Raw genomic sequence first — 11,225 nt, 5'->3', positions numbered from 1 at the left:
GCAGCTATCAAACAATTTTTCATTCCCTATTTAACCTCTCCCTCTTCCATTACTTCCTATTAACCTCTCCCTCTTCCCATTACTTCCTATTAACCCCCCCTCTTCCCATTACTTCCCTATAAACTCTCCCTCTTTCCCATACTTCCCTATTAAACTCTCCCTCTTCCATTACTTCCCTATTAACCTCTCCTCTTCCCATTACTTCCCTTTAACCTCTCCCTCTTTCCCATTACTTCCCTATTAACCTCTCCCTCTTTCCCATTACTTCCCTTATACTCTCCCTCTTCCCATTTTAACCTCTCCCTCTTTCCCATTACTTCCCTATTAACCCCCCCCTCTTTCCCATTACTTCCCTATTAACCCCTCCCTCTTTCCCATTACTTCCCTCACTCAACTCTCCCTCTTCCCATCTCTCCCTCTTCCCATCCAGGCCATGAGGAGTCACGAGGGTGACACGGCCCAGGTCTGCTACTTTATCATCCAGCTCCTCCTCCTCAAGCCCAAAGACAACCGCAACCGTGGCTGCAGAGCGACTGGCACACCAAGCACATGACCTACCACAAGGTACCATACTGGCTCCAACTGTGCTGTCTGCTAGCATGAAAAGAGCAGCGTTGCCTGAAAGACAGTTTGAAAGAACCACTAGGCACAGAGTGGCTCAAGGCGATAAGAACGTGAATGTCARCGGGAGGCCACTATTGTTCAGCCTGCTCCATTCCCTGTTGACGATTGGTCCTGTTTCAATTTGATATTTACATTGGCTCAACTGTGTTCTTTAACTGAGCAGTGGAAATGGGTTGTCTCTCGTTCTGTTCTGCTGTGGTGACTATTGCTTTGACCACTTACTGTTTTGCTGTTATCAAACATACTCTTTTAATAAAGCTTAAAGATGATACAGTTACAGCGTTTGACATTTCATGTGCTTTGAGGGTCAGGCGGAGCATGTAAATCCGCCCATTCAGCATCAGTCCCACTACCTGCCCATCTACTTCGGTAACGTGTGCCTCCTTATCCTGCTCGTCTTCAACATTGTCATCCACCGCTTCCTGGAGCTGCGGCCCGGAGACGCTAYTGGACCACCTGGGAGGACTCTACAAGTTTCACGTGAGGGAAGGGGAGGGGGAATGGTTGTGGTCTGTAGCTTTGATTGTGTACACAGCCTGGTATAGCATGTATTTTCCACAATTCTACAAATTTTTCCATGGAGCCGAGAGAAATTTCCTGCAATTCTATGCATTTTGCCAAGACTAATACTGTTATTTTGCTCAAACATAACAAAATATATACTGCTAAAGTCATTGTTTTTGGAGTTTTAAATTCTCCCTGACTGTCGGGCCATTCCCGAACTGTGACTGGAGGTTCAACGAGTTCCCCAACCCGGCATGTCACCTGTGTAGAGCTGATGGTCCTGGCAGTGCCCGGCAAGGACATTGGCAACGCTCTGCTCAGCGTCGTCCTCAAGAGGTCAGCATGGGGTCAATGCTCGTAGGTCGAACAGGGGCTGCTAACCAGTCATTGAGAGGGGGAAAAGTCTAAGAACGGGCTCTAGACTATATACATTTTTAAAAAACATATATATATTCTGACTGCACTGTCCTCTTGATGCATGTGTAAAGTGCTCCCGAGTGGCGCAGTGGTCTAAGACACTGCATCTCAGTGCAAGAGACTGCAGTACCTGGTTCAACTCCAGGATGCATCACATCCGGCTGTGATTGGGAGTCCCATAGGGTTGCGCACAATTGGCCCAGCGTTGTCTGGGTTTGTCATTGTAAATAAGAATTTGTTCTTAACTGACTTGYCGGGTAAAATAAATAAATAAAAGTCCCTGTTATTATGCAGAAGCCTTGTGTGAGGAATGGATGATGAGTCATCTTGAAGTGGTGCTGAATCACTGCAGTGTTAGTTTTCTACAGAGCTCAGTTAGACCTGTGTGCCCCTCTAGATGACAGTGTCTGTATGTATCTGTGTTGTGTTTTGTTATGTTGTGTGTGGATACGCCTCCTGATGTCATGTGCCTTTTAACAGCCAACTGCTGTTGCCTCGGGGGAACATAAGTGCCTGGATGAATGCTAGTGATCACTGCCTTGCCTGTAAGATTCCTCTCTACGCACGCACGCACGCACGCACGCACACACACAGGCTTTGTTATAGATCAGGAATGTAGTTCATGGCATACAGCAAACTTGTTTTTCCCCATTCGCATGATCAAGTTTCAACTATCCATGAAAGACAAGGTCCATAAATTGTGGTATTTTACTGCTCACTGTGAGATTCTGGGCAGTTAGACAAGTGTGATGGCTTTACCCAAATAAACATTACTTCATCTGTCCTCCAGACTCCTGTCTGGAAGCTTCACTAAAGTCTGCAAATAAGTGAGCTTAACGCTGTATGTTTTCCTCTCTAGGAGCCTTACTGGGTGGTCCTGCAGGACCGTATTATGAGTGTGCTGAGCAGCCCGTGCCTCACATCAGAGACTGAGTGGGTGGGGTACCCCTTCGCACTTCTGGACTGCCTGCCACCAGTCCTACTCTTAGATGTACTGCAGCTGCGTGCTGGCCCTGGCTCACACCATCTGGCACCACTCCAGCATCGGACAGCTCTCCCTCATACCCAATGAACACCCACCAGTAGCCCCTGATTGGCTGTTCTCCACCCCTCTAGTCCTGATACCAGTAGCCCCCTGATTAGCTGTTCTCCACCCCTCTAGTCCTGGTACCAGTAGCCTCCTGATTAGCTGTTCTCCACCCCTCTAGTCCTGGTGCCAGTAGCCCCCTGATTAGCTGTTCTCCACCCCTCTAGTACTGGTGCCAGTAGCCTCCTGATTAGCTGTTCTCCACCCCTCTAGTCCTGGTGCCAGTAGCCCCCTGATTAGCTGTTCTCCACCTCTCTAGTCCTGGTGCCAGTAGCCCCCTGATTAGCTGTTCTCCACCCCTCTAGTCCTGATACCAGTAGCCCCCTGATTAGCTGTTCTCCACCCCTCTAGTCCAGGCTGGATCAACTGTCCTCTGCCTCTCCAGCCTGGTCCTGTCTCTCCCCAATAGCTCTGCTTCTAACTCTCCTCACCAAGTAAGGCCCTCCAGCAGCCTGGATTAACTGTCCTCCAGTCATGAGGTACGTCCCAATTATATTTCTGTTCTCCTAAATTGTACACTCATTACTTCCCACAAATCTAAAACCATTGGATTGGTGGAGGCATGGGCAAGTGGCAGTTTCCACCATACCAGTCATTTCCTTTCAAATGAGTGAAGGGAAGTGAACACGTGTACACTTTGRGAGGAAAGAGAGATAATTGGGACACCTCTACCCTCCTCTCTCTCACTCCTCCTCCCTCCACCCCCACAGTCCTGCCTCCTCCCTCAGCCCAGGCCTCTGCCAGCCCAAGCTGCTGACTCCTATCAGCTGGAGTTTAGTTAAGCCTCTGTTTGTTCCACTCCTACCTTGTTTTATCTGGACATAGAGGTTAAAGTCCTGCTGCCTCCCAGGCCCAGTTTAGGCTTAGCTCAGCAGGGCCTCTCATCTAGCCTGGGAATATCTCCCCATAACTGTGTGTTCAGGCCTTGTTCAGGCCTCGCTGGACTCCCTAAAGTGTCMGCAAGTGCCTTTCCTGCTCCGACGGACTGTCATGTGAAATGACAGCAGAGCTATGGCCTGCTGAGATTACATTACTGTGAAGCAGATGGAAATGCTATCCGTGTGGGCCGTGATGTGTGGGAGGGCGGAACATGAGACATGGGAGATCTCAGCGGGCACCGCAGCATTCTGACGGCAGAGCCCGGTGACGAGACACCCCTAGTGGCACAGGCAGCCGAGTGTGTACGCCTCACACTGACGCTTCTGAAACACAGAACACACATGGCTCTCGCTCTGAAAAAACTCTGTGTGCAAACACACACAGACAGACACACACACACACACACACACATACACACACACACCTGGGATCTATCTTGTCATCTGCAAACACACTCTGAAGCTTTTGTTCTGCTGTACATCTGGTTTATTATCCGCTGTCTGTTCATTCAGAAAAGCCTTTAGTTTATCATTCAAATTCAGTGCCTCCATTGTCTTCTTCCATTTGCACACAGCTCTCACAGTGAGAGCCTTAGTCACTTAGCATCAGGTCCTTGGCTTTACAAAGCCTTTCATGAATTTATGTAGAGATGTTTTTGTCCTTTTCTCCTCTTTCCCAGTATGTCTTTGAGAGAGCAGTCCCTTCTCTCCTCTTCAGTCTCTATCTTTCTCTTGGAGACATCTAACATCTCCTCTCTCCTYCCTCCCCAGGTTCCTGTCTGAGGTGCTGAAGCCCATAGTAAAGACAGAGTTCCAACTCCTCTATGTGGACCACCTGGTGGGGCCCTTCCTCCAGCGCTTCCAACAGGAGAGGAMCCACTGCATGCTGGAGGTACTGACCTATGGCCACTTCTGTCCATATATCCCCCCTCCTTTCCTCCCCCATATCCCAGTATAAGCCGAATACACCATACAATTCCACACAAAAGGCCTGTAAATGAAATTCCCTTTCACACTCCCTYGACCATTAGAGAGAATAGAGCTGATGGTGGGTGTGTGGGTGGGTATGTGTATGTGTGTGTGCACGTGCCGTATGTGTGACATGTGCGTGTGGCCCTGAGGTAAGTCCCAGGGCTGGTCCCCCATCTCTCCAGGTTTAACCTCAAGAAAATGAACAATAGCTTGGTAGATTAAAGGGGGATTAGCTGGCTCAGGGAGAAATCCTGTTATTTGATGAGAGGAGAGAGGGAGAGTTACGGTCCTTGGTATTGGCTCCTCTCCCCAGAGGCGGTGTCTCTTCCCTGGGCTGCACTGTGGCTTCCCATTAATCTGCAGTTCTGCTGTTGACCAGCCTGCCACCCCCTGGACAGCTCATTGATAAAAATTGCCATTCTTAGAAATGTTTMGCTTTTTCACTCTAGCGTTGTGTTAATGAGACGTGCGACACACCATCGCCATTCAATCAGTGACTGATTTGCCTGTACCTTTTTTAAAGATCTGTGTTGTGTATCGCAGATTGGAGTGGCGTTCCATGAGATGCTGCAGACTGTGGACCAACACAGTCAACACCTGTCCTTCATGGACCCCATCTGTGACTTCCTCTACCACATTTACATTTACATTTAAGTCATTTAGCAGACGCTCTTATCCAGAGCGACTTACAATCAAGTACATGTTCACCAGGGACAGCCTCAAAGGCCAGGTACAGTAAGAGCGATACTGTGTACCGTACCTTGTCCTGTAAATGTATGCTCACTTGTTTCTGTCCAGTCCTGCATTTGTCCAGCCTCTCCTCGCCTCCTCTAACTATATTATCAACACCCCAAATAAAAATATATATAATTTGTTTGTCCTCCRAAMATTTCGTCKTGCATTTRGCTTTGATGTCACTCTCTGCAGCGTCCCACTTCATTTCAGCGTCTGAGGCTGGAGTTGGCGTCTCTCCTCAGTAGAAGTAGAGCAGAGACTAGTTTAATTCTCCTCCCTCCTCAGTCCTCTGACTGAGAGCCCAGCTTATCTCTCGTATTTCCTAGTGTTGAGTGTCTAATGTTAAGAGCCTGCTAATGTGTGTGTGTGTGTGTGTGTGTGTGTGCGTGCGTGCGTGTTCCCAGATGGAGGTCATCATGACCCTGCGTCCGGCCACGAGACGCACCTATCACCCACAGCAGCAAGATGGAGCCTGCAGCCGCCAGCGTTCCCCAGCCCTCCTCCTCTGTCCTCACTCGCCCCCCAGAGCAACCCCAGCCCCTCCAACCTCCCCCTGTCTGTAGCCCAGTAACACACCCACACCAAGGGAGGAGTCTACAAGCACCATGGCCGTGGTCCCACTGACACCAGCTGAAGTATTGAGATGGACACACTCCATGAATGTGTAGGTCAGGGTTGCAAACAGACAATATGATCCCGAGAGTCTGGTCTCCTGAGAGTGACCATGCAACGACCCAGTGCTGTGGTGTGTTTTGCTAGCACAGACTGGAATATGTTCTGGGATTCATCCAATGACATTGAGGAGTATACCACCTCAGTCAGTCATCGGCTTCATCAATAAGTGCATCGACGACGTCATCCCAACAGTGACCGTATGTACATATCCCAACCAGAAGCCATGGGTTACAGGCAACATCCGCATCGAGCTAAAGGCTAGAGCTGCCGCTTTCAAGGAGCGGGACACTAATCCGGATGCTTATAAGAAATCCCATTATGCCCTCAGATGAACCATCAAACATGCAAAGCGTCAATACAGGATTAAGATTRAATCCTACTACACCCGTTCTGATGCTCGTCGGATGTGGCAGGGCTTGAAAACTATTACAGACTACAAAGGGAAACCCAGATGCGAGCTGCCCAGTGATGCAAGCCTACCAGACAAGCTAAATGCCTTTTATGCTCGCTTCGAGGCAAGCAACACTGAAGTATGCAYTAGAGCACCAGCTGTTCTGGATGACTGTGTTATAACGTTCTCGGTAGCCGATGTGAGCAAGACCTTTAAACAGGTCAACATTCACAAAGCCGCAGGGCCAGACGGATTACCAGGACGTGTACTCAAAGCATGCGCGGACCAACTGGCAAGTGTCTTCACTGACATTTTCAACCTCTCCCTGACGGAGTCTGTAATACCTACATGTTTCAAGCAGACCACCATAGTCMCTGTGCCCAAGGAAGCGAAGGTAACCTGCCWAAATGAATACTGCCCAGTAGCACTCACGTCGGCAGCCATGAAGTGCTTTGAAAGGCTKGTCATGGCTCACATCAACAGCATCCTCCCGGATACCCTAGACCCACYCCAATTCCAATACCGCCCCAACAGATCCACAGATGACGCAACCTCAATCGCACTCCACACTGCACTTTCCCACCTGGACAAAAGGAACACCTTTGTGAGAATGCTGTTAATTGACTATAGCTCAGCGTTCAACACCATAGTGCCCTCAAAGCTCATTACTAAGTTAAGGACCCTGGGACTAAACACCTCCCTCTGCAACTGGATCCTGGACTTCCTGACAGGCCGTCCCCAGATGGTAAGGGTAGGCAACAACACGTCTGCCACGCTGATCCTCAACACTGGGGCCCCTCAGGGGTGTGTACGTAGACCCCTCCGGTACTCCCTGTTCACCAACGACCGTGTGGCCAAACACGACTCCAACACCATCATTAAGTTTGCTGACGACACAACAGTGGTAGGCCTGATCACCRACAACGATGAGACAGCTTATAGGGAGAAGGTCAAAACTGGCAGTGTGGTGCCAGGACAGCAACCTCTCCCTCAATGTGAGCAAGACAAAGGAGCTGATCATGGACTACAGTAAAAAGGCGGGCAGAACAGGCCCTCATTACCAGACGGGGCTGCAGTGGAGCGGGTCGAGAGGTTCATGTTCCTTGGTGTCCACATCACCAATGAACTATCATGGTCCAAACACACCAAGACAGTCGTGTAGAGGGCACGACAACACTTCTTCCCCCTCAGACTGAAAAGATTTGGCATGGGACCCCAGATCCTCAAAAAGTTCTACAGCTGCACCATCAAGAGCATCCATGGTGCAGCTGGTTGGTTGCACCACCGCCTGGTATGGCAACTGCTCGGCATCCGACTGTAAGGCGCTACAAAGGGCAGTGCGTACGGACAAGTACATCACTGGGGCCAAGCTTCCTGCCGTCTAGGACCTCTATACCAGGCGGTGTCAGAGGAAAGCCCATAAAACTGTCAGAGACTCCAGTCACCCAAGTCATAGACTGTTTTCTCTGCTACTGCAACGCAACGGTACCTGAGCGCCAAGTCTAGGACCATTTGTCTCCTTAACAGCTTCTACTCCCAAGCCATAAGACTGCTGAACAATTAATAAAATTGCCACCAGGCTATTTACATTGACCCCCCCCCCCCCCCCCCCCCCATTTGTTTTGTACACTGCTGCTACTCGCTGTTTATTATCTATGCATAGTCACTTCACCCTACCTACATGTACAAATTACCTCAACTAACCTGTACCCCAGCACACTGACTCGGTACCCCCTGTATAATGCTTATTATTGTTATTTTGTGTTACTTTTTATTATTTTTTACTTTAGTTTATTTGGTAAATATTTTCTTAACTCTTCTTGAACTGCACTGTTTGTTAAGGCTTGTAAGCATTTCACAGTAGGGTCTACCATCTACCGTATTCGGCGCACCTGTGAACGACATAAGATTTGATTTGTTCCAAAGCTTCAAAACAGCCAGTCATTCCAAACACACCCGAGACACAGACATGAACTGTTACACATCACAGACATTCACTTTTTATAACCTTTAGCTTTATAGTGCTTTTTATAGATCTTGTTGAGGAGTGTATTGGAAAAAGACAAGTGTTTCCTCTGCAATCATTGGTCTCCTAGTGTGTATATAAAAGACCAGGGTTGATGTCTGCTTCTCGCTCTGTTATTGCTCTTCCTTTGTAATAACATGAGATGGTCCAGTGCCTTGTGACTCCCCACTTAATCATGAAAGAGGTGGTTTATGTTGTATTTTTCACATTAAATAATAATAATAAAAATGTCTTAGTACTGTAACGGCAGATTTCCTCCTCTTCGTCTGAAGAGGAGGTGTAGCAGGGATCGGACCAARACGCAGCGTGGTAAGTGTCCRTGTTTTAATAGAAACAACTGAACAAGACACAATACAAAATAACAAAGAGAATCTAACCGAAAACAGTCCCGTGTGGCACAAACACTGACACAGGAAACAAACACCCACAAACCAACAGTGAAAACAGGCTACCTAAATATGGTTCCCAATCAGAGACAATGAATGACAGCTGCCTCTGATTGAGAACCATATCAGGCCAAACTAGAAAACCCCACATAGAAACAGACAACATAGATAATACCCACCCAACTCACGCCCTGACCAACAAAATAAAGACAAAACAAAGTAAATAAGGTCAGAAACGTGACAAGTAGCCTGTAGTCTGTGTTGGATTGTTGTTTGTCTGATCGTCTGTGTTATTCTGTACTGAGCTCTGTAGAAAGGATCTGTAGTCTGTCAGCTCAGGACCTCTGCCAGATGTCTGTACAGATGTATGATCTTAATTTGATTGCCCTGTTGCAGGATAACTTGTAGTGTGCTTGAGTTTTAAAAAGGCTTCTGAAGTTTGTAATTTCACTTCGAAATTTCAGACTTGATATTTCCTTACAAAAACATGTATCAACCCCTACAAAAATGTCCATTAAATATAATCCACATACTTCACATTTCCTTTTGTTGCAGGATTATTTTCCTGCTGTAGCAAACTGTCTCAATTTAAGATCCTACATCTGTATGTTGATACACAAACACTAAGGTCAGAACAGGGTCAACAACTCACTGTTCTTTAAACACAAACTGACTGGAGAGGCTTAGTGTGTTAACAACACTATCTCCACATGATTGGAGTGAGTCAATCCACTCATAGTGAGATGTGTGAAAACACGAGAATGGATTTGAATGAGTATTGATTGACTGGTTCTGAGGATGCTCTAGAACTCCTCAAGCAGAATAAGAAGCTGTCTATTGGATTTGACTGAATTATCAGAATTAACCTTGTCACGTGTGCTCCCTCTCCGGCATCTAGGTCACCAGGCTGCTCGTTAGGGCGCACACCTGTCACCAGCGTTACGTGCATAATGACACTCACCTGGACTCCATCTTGATTACCTGCCCTTTATGTCACTCCCTTTGGTTTCTTCCCCAGTCGTCATTGTTTCTGTTTTATGTTGGTGTGCTGTTTGTTTCTTGTTTTGTTCATTTATTAATTAAATGTATTCACTCCCTGAACTTACTTCCCGACTCTCACCGTACATCGTTACAGAATGACGACTCAAAAAAGGGAAGCATCAGGGAGTGTTTTTGTTTGTTTTTGTGTTAGGTGTGATTCCGGGTGTTGGAGATGGAGCTACCTGGAAGGCCTCAGCCGGTTTGTAGGATCCCATGTCTCAGCGGGTTTGATAGGCTCCCATGCCTAAGCTGGGTGAACAGGTTCCCGTGCCTCAACCGAGGCAACCGGGGAGGTCTCAGCCGGGGAGGTCCGCTCCTGTTCCCCGGGATTGTCACCTTGGTTGGCGTCCTGCAGCTGGAGCCGCGGGTCGGGGAGGGGGTACTGTCACGTGTGCTCCATCTCCGGCCTCTAGGTCACCAGGCTGCTCGTTAGGGCGCACACCTGTAACCAGCGTTACGTGCATAATGACACTCCCCTGGACTCCATCTTGATTACCTGCCCTTTATGTCACTCCCTTTGGTTTCTTCCCCAGTCGTCATTGTTWCTGTYTTATGTTGGTGTGCTGTTTGCTGCTTGCTTTGTTCATTKMYKMRKKWMGGGGAGGGGGTACTGTCACGTGTGCTCCMTCTCCGGCCTCTAGGTCACCAGGCTGCTCGTTAGGGCGCACACCTGTAACCAGCGTTACGTGCATAATGACACTCCCCTGGACTCCATCTTGATTACCTGCCCTTTATGTCACTCCCTTTGGTTTCTTCCCCAGTCGTCATTGTTTCTGTTTTATGTTGGTGTGCTGTTTGCTTCTTGCTTTGTTCATTTATTAATTAAATGTATTCACTCCCTTAACTTGCTTCCCAACTCTCAGCGTACATCGTTACAAACCTCTTGTGGATTCCCTTGTCTAGTCCTTTGATGGTGTTTCATATAGTATTCTCTTATACATAGAAAAAACTGCAATGTTGCTAGGGTTTTCTTTAGGGGCTGACTGTGCCTGTGTTTATTTGATTTACCAGTTGTGATAGGTCAGAAAAGTCCTTTAGACGTGTTATGCTAAGCACATACCTTCATATCTACCATAAATGAATGTATAATTTGGGTCAATCATACCTTATCACTGCCTGCCTGCTGCCTTCAGTGCCGGTAGCTTTTTTTCAATCATTTTTCAGACATCGACAGTAAATTAGGTGTTGCTGCTAAAGCAGGCTCTTAAGACATTACCAAGTTGGAGATGGGGCTCTGACAAACAAAATGACAGCACTAGCAGTCAGTGGGGGGGATGTGTGATTTCATGTCAGCACTATTTCAAGGCCTGTGCTAACTGGAATGGAAGTCATTTTAGGTGGGTACTATGTACAGTACGAGTGGTAGTTCTTTCAGAAAGAGTATAAGATAGCAACTTGTTGGGAATGAGTCCAGTGTTCCTTAAGACGCACAACGCTACTCTCTCCTAAAGGAGCCTTTCACCTTCCGAGGACACTAATGTCACATTGG

At 47.7% G+C, this 11,225-nt stretch overlaps 1 pseudogene; it reads left to right on the top strand.

Annotated features, from left to right (window-relative positions):
• LOC111954089 (mediator of RNA polymerase II transcription subunit 23-like) overlaps window positions 1–7,321 on the top strand; it is a 40,588-nt pseudogene extending 33,267 nt beyond the window's left edge.
• Window positions 7,322–11,225: the final 3,904 nt, after the last annotated feature.

This window comes from Salvelinus sp. IW2-2015, linkage group LG28 (genome assembly GCF_002910315.2).
Source record: "Salvelinus sp. IW2-2015 linkage group LG28, ASM291031v2, whole genome shotgun sequence".
Classification (NCBI taxonomy): domain Eukaryota; kingdom Metazoa; phylum Chordata; class Actinopteri; order Salmoniformes; family Salmonidae; genus Salvelinus; species Salvelinus sp. IW2-2015.
The sequence above is the reverse complement of the archived record's forward strand: the minus strand, read 5'-3'. Positions and strand labels throughout refer to the sequence as shown.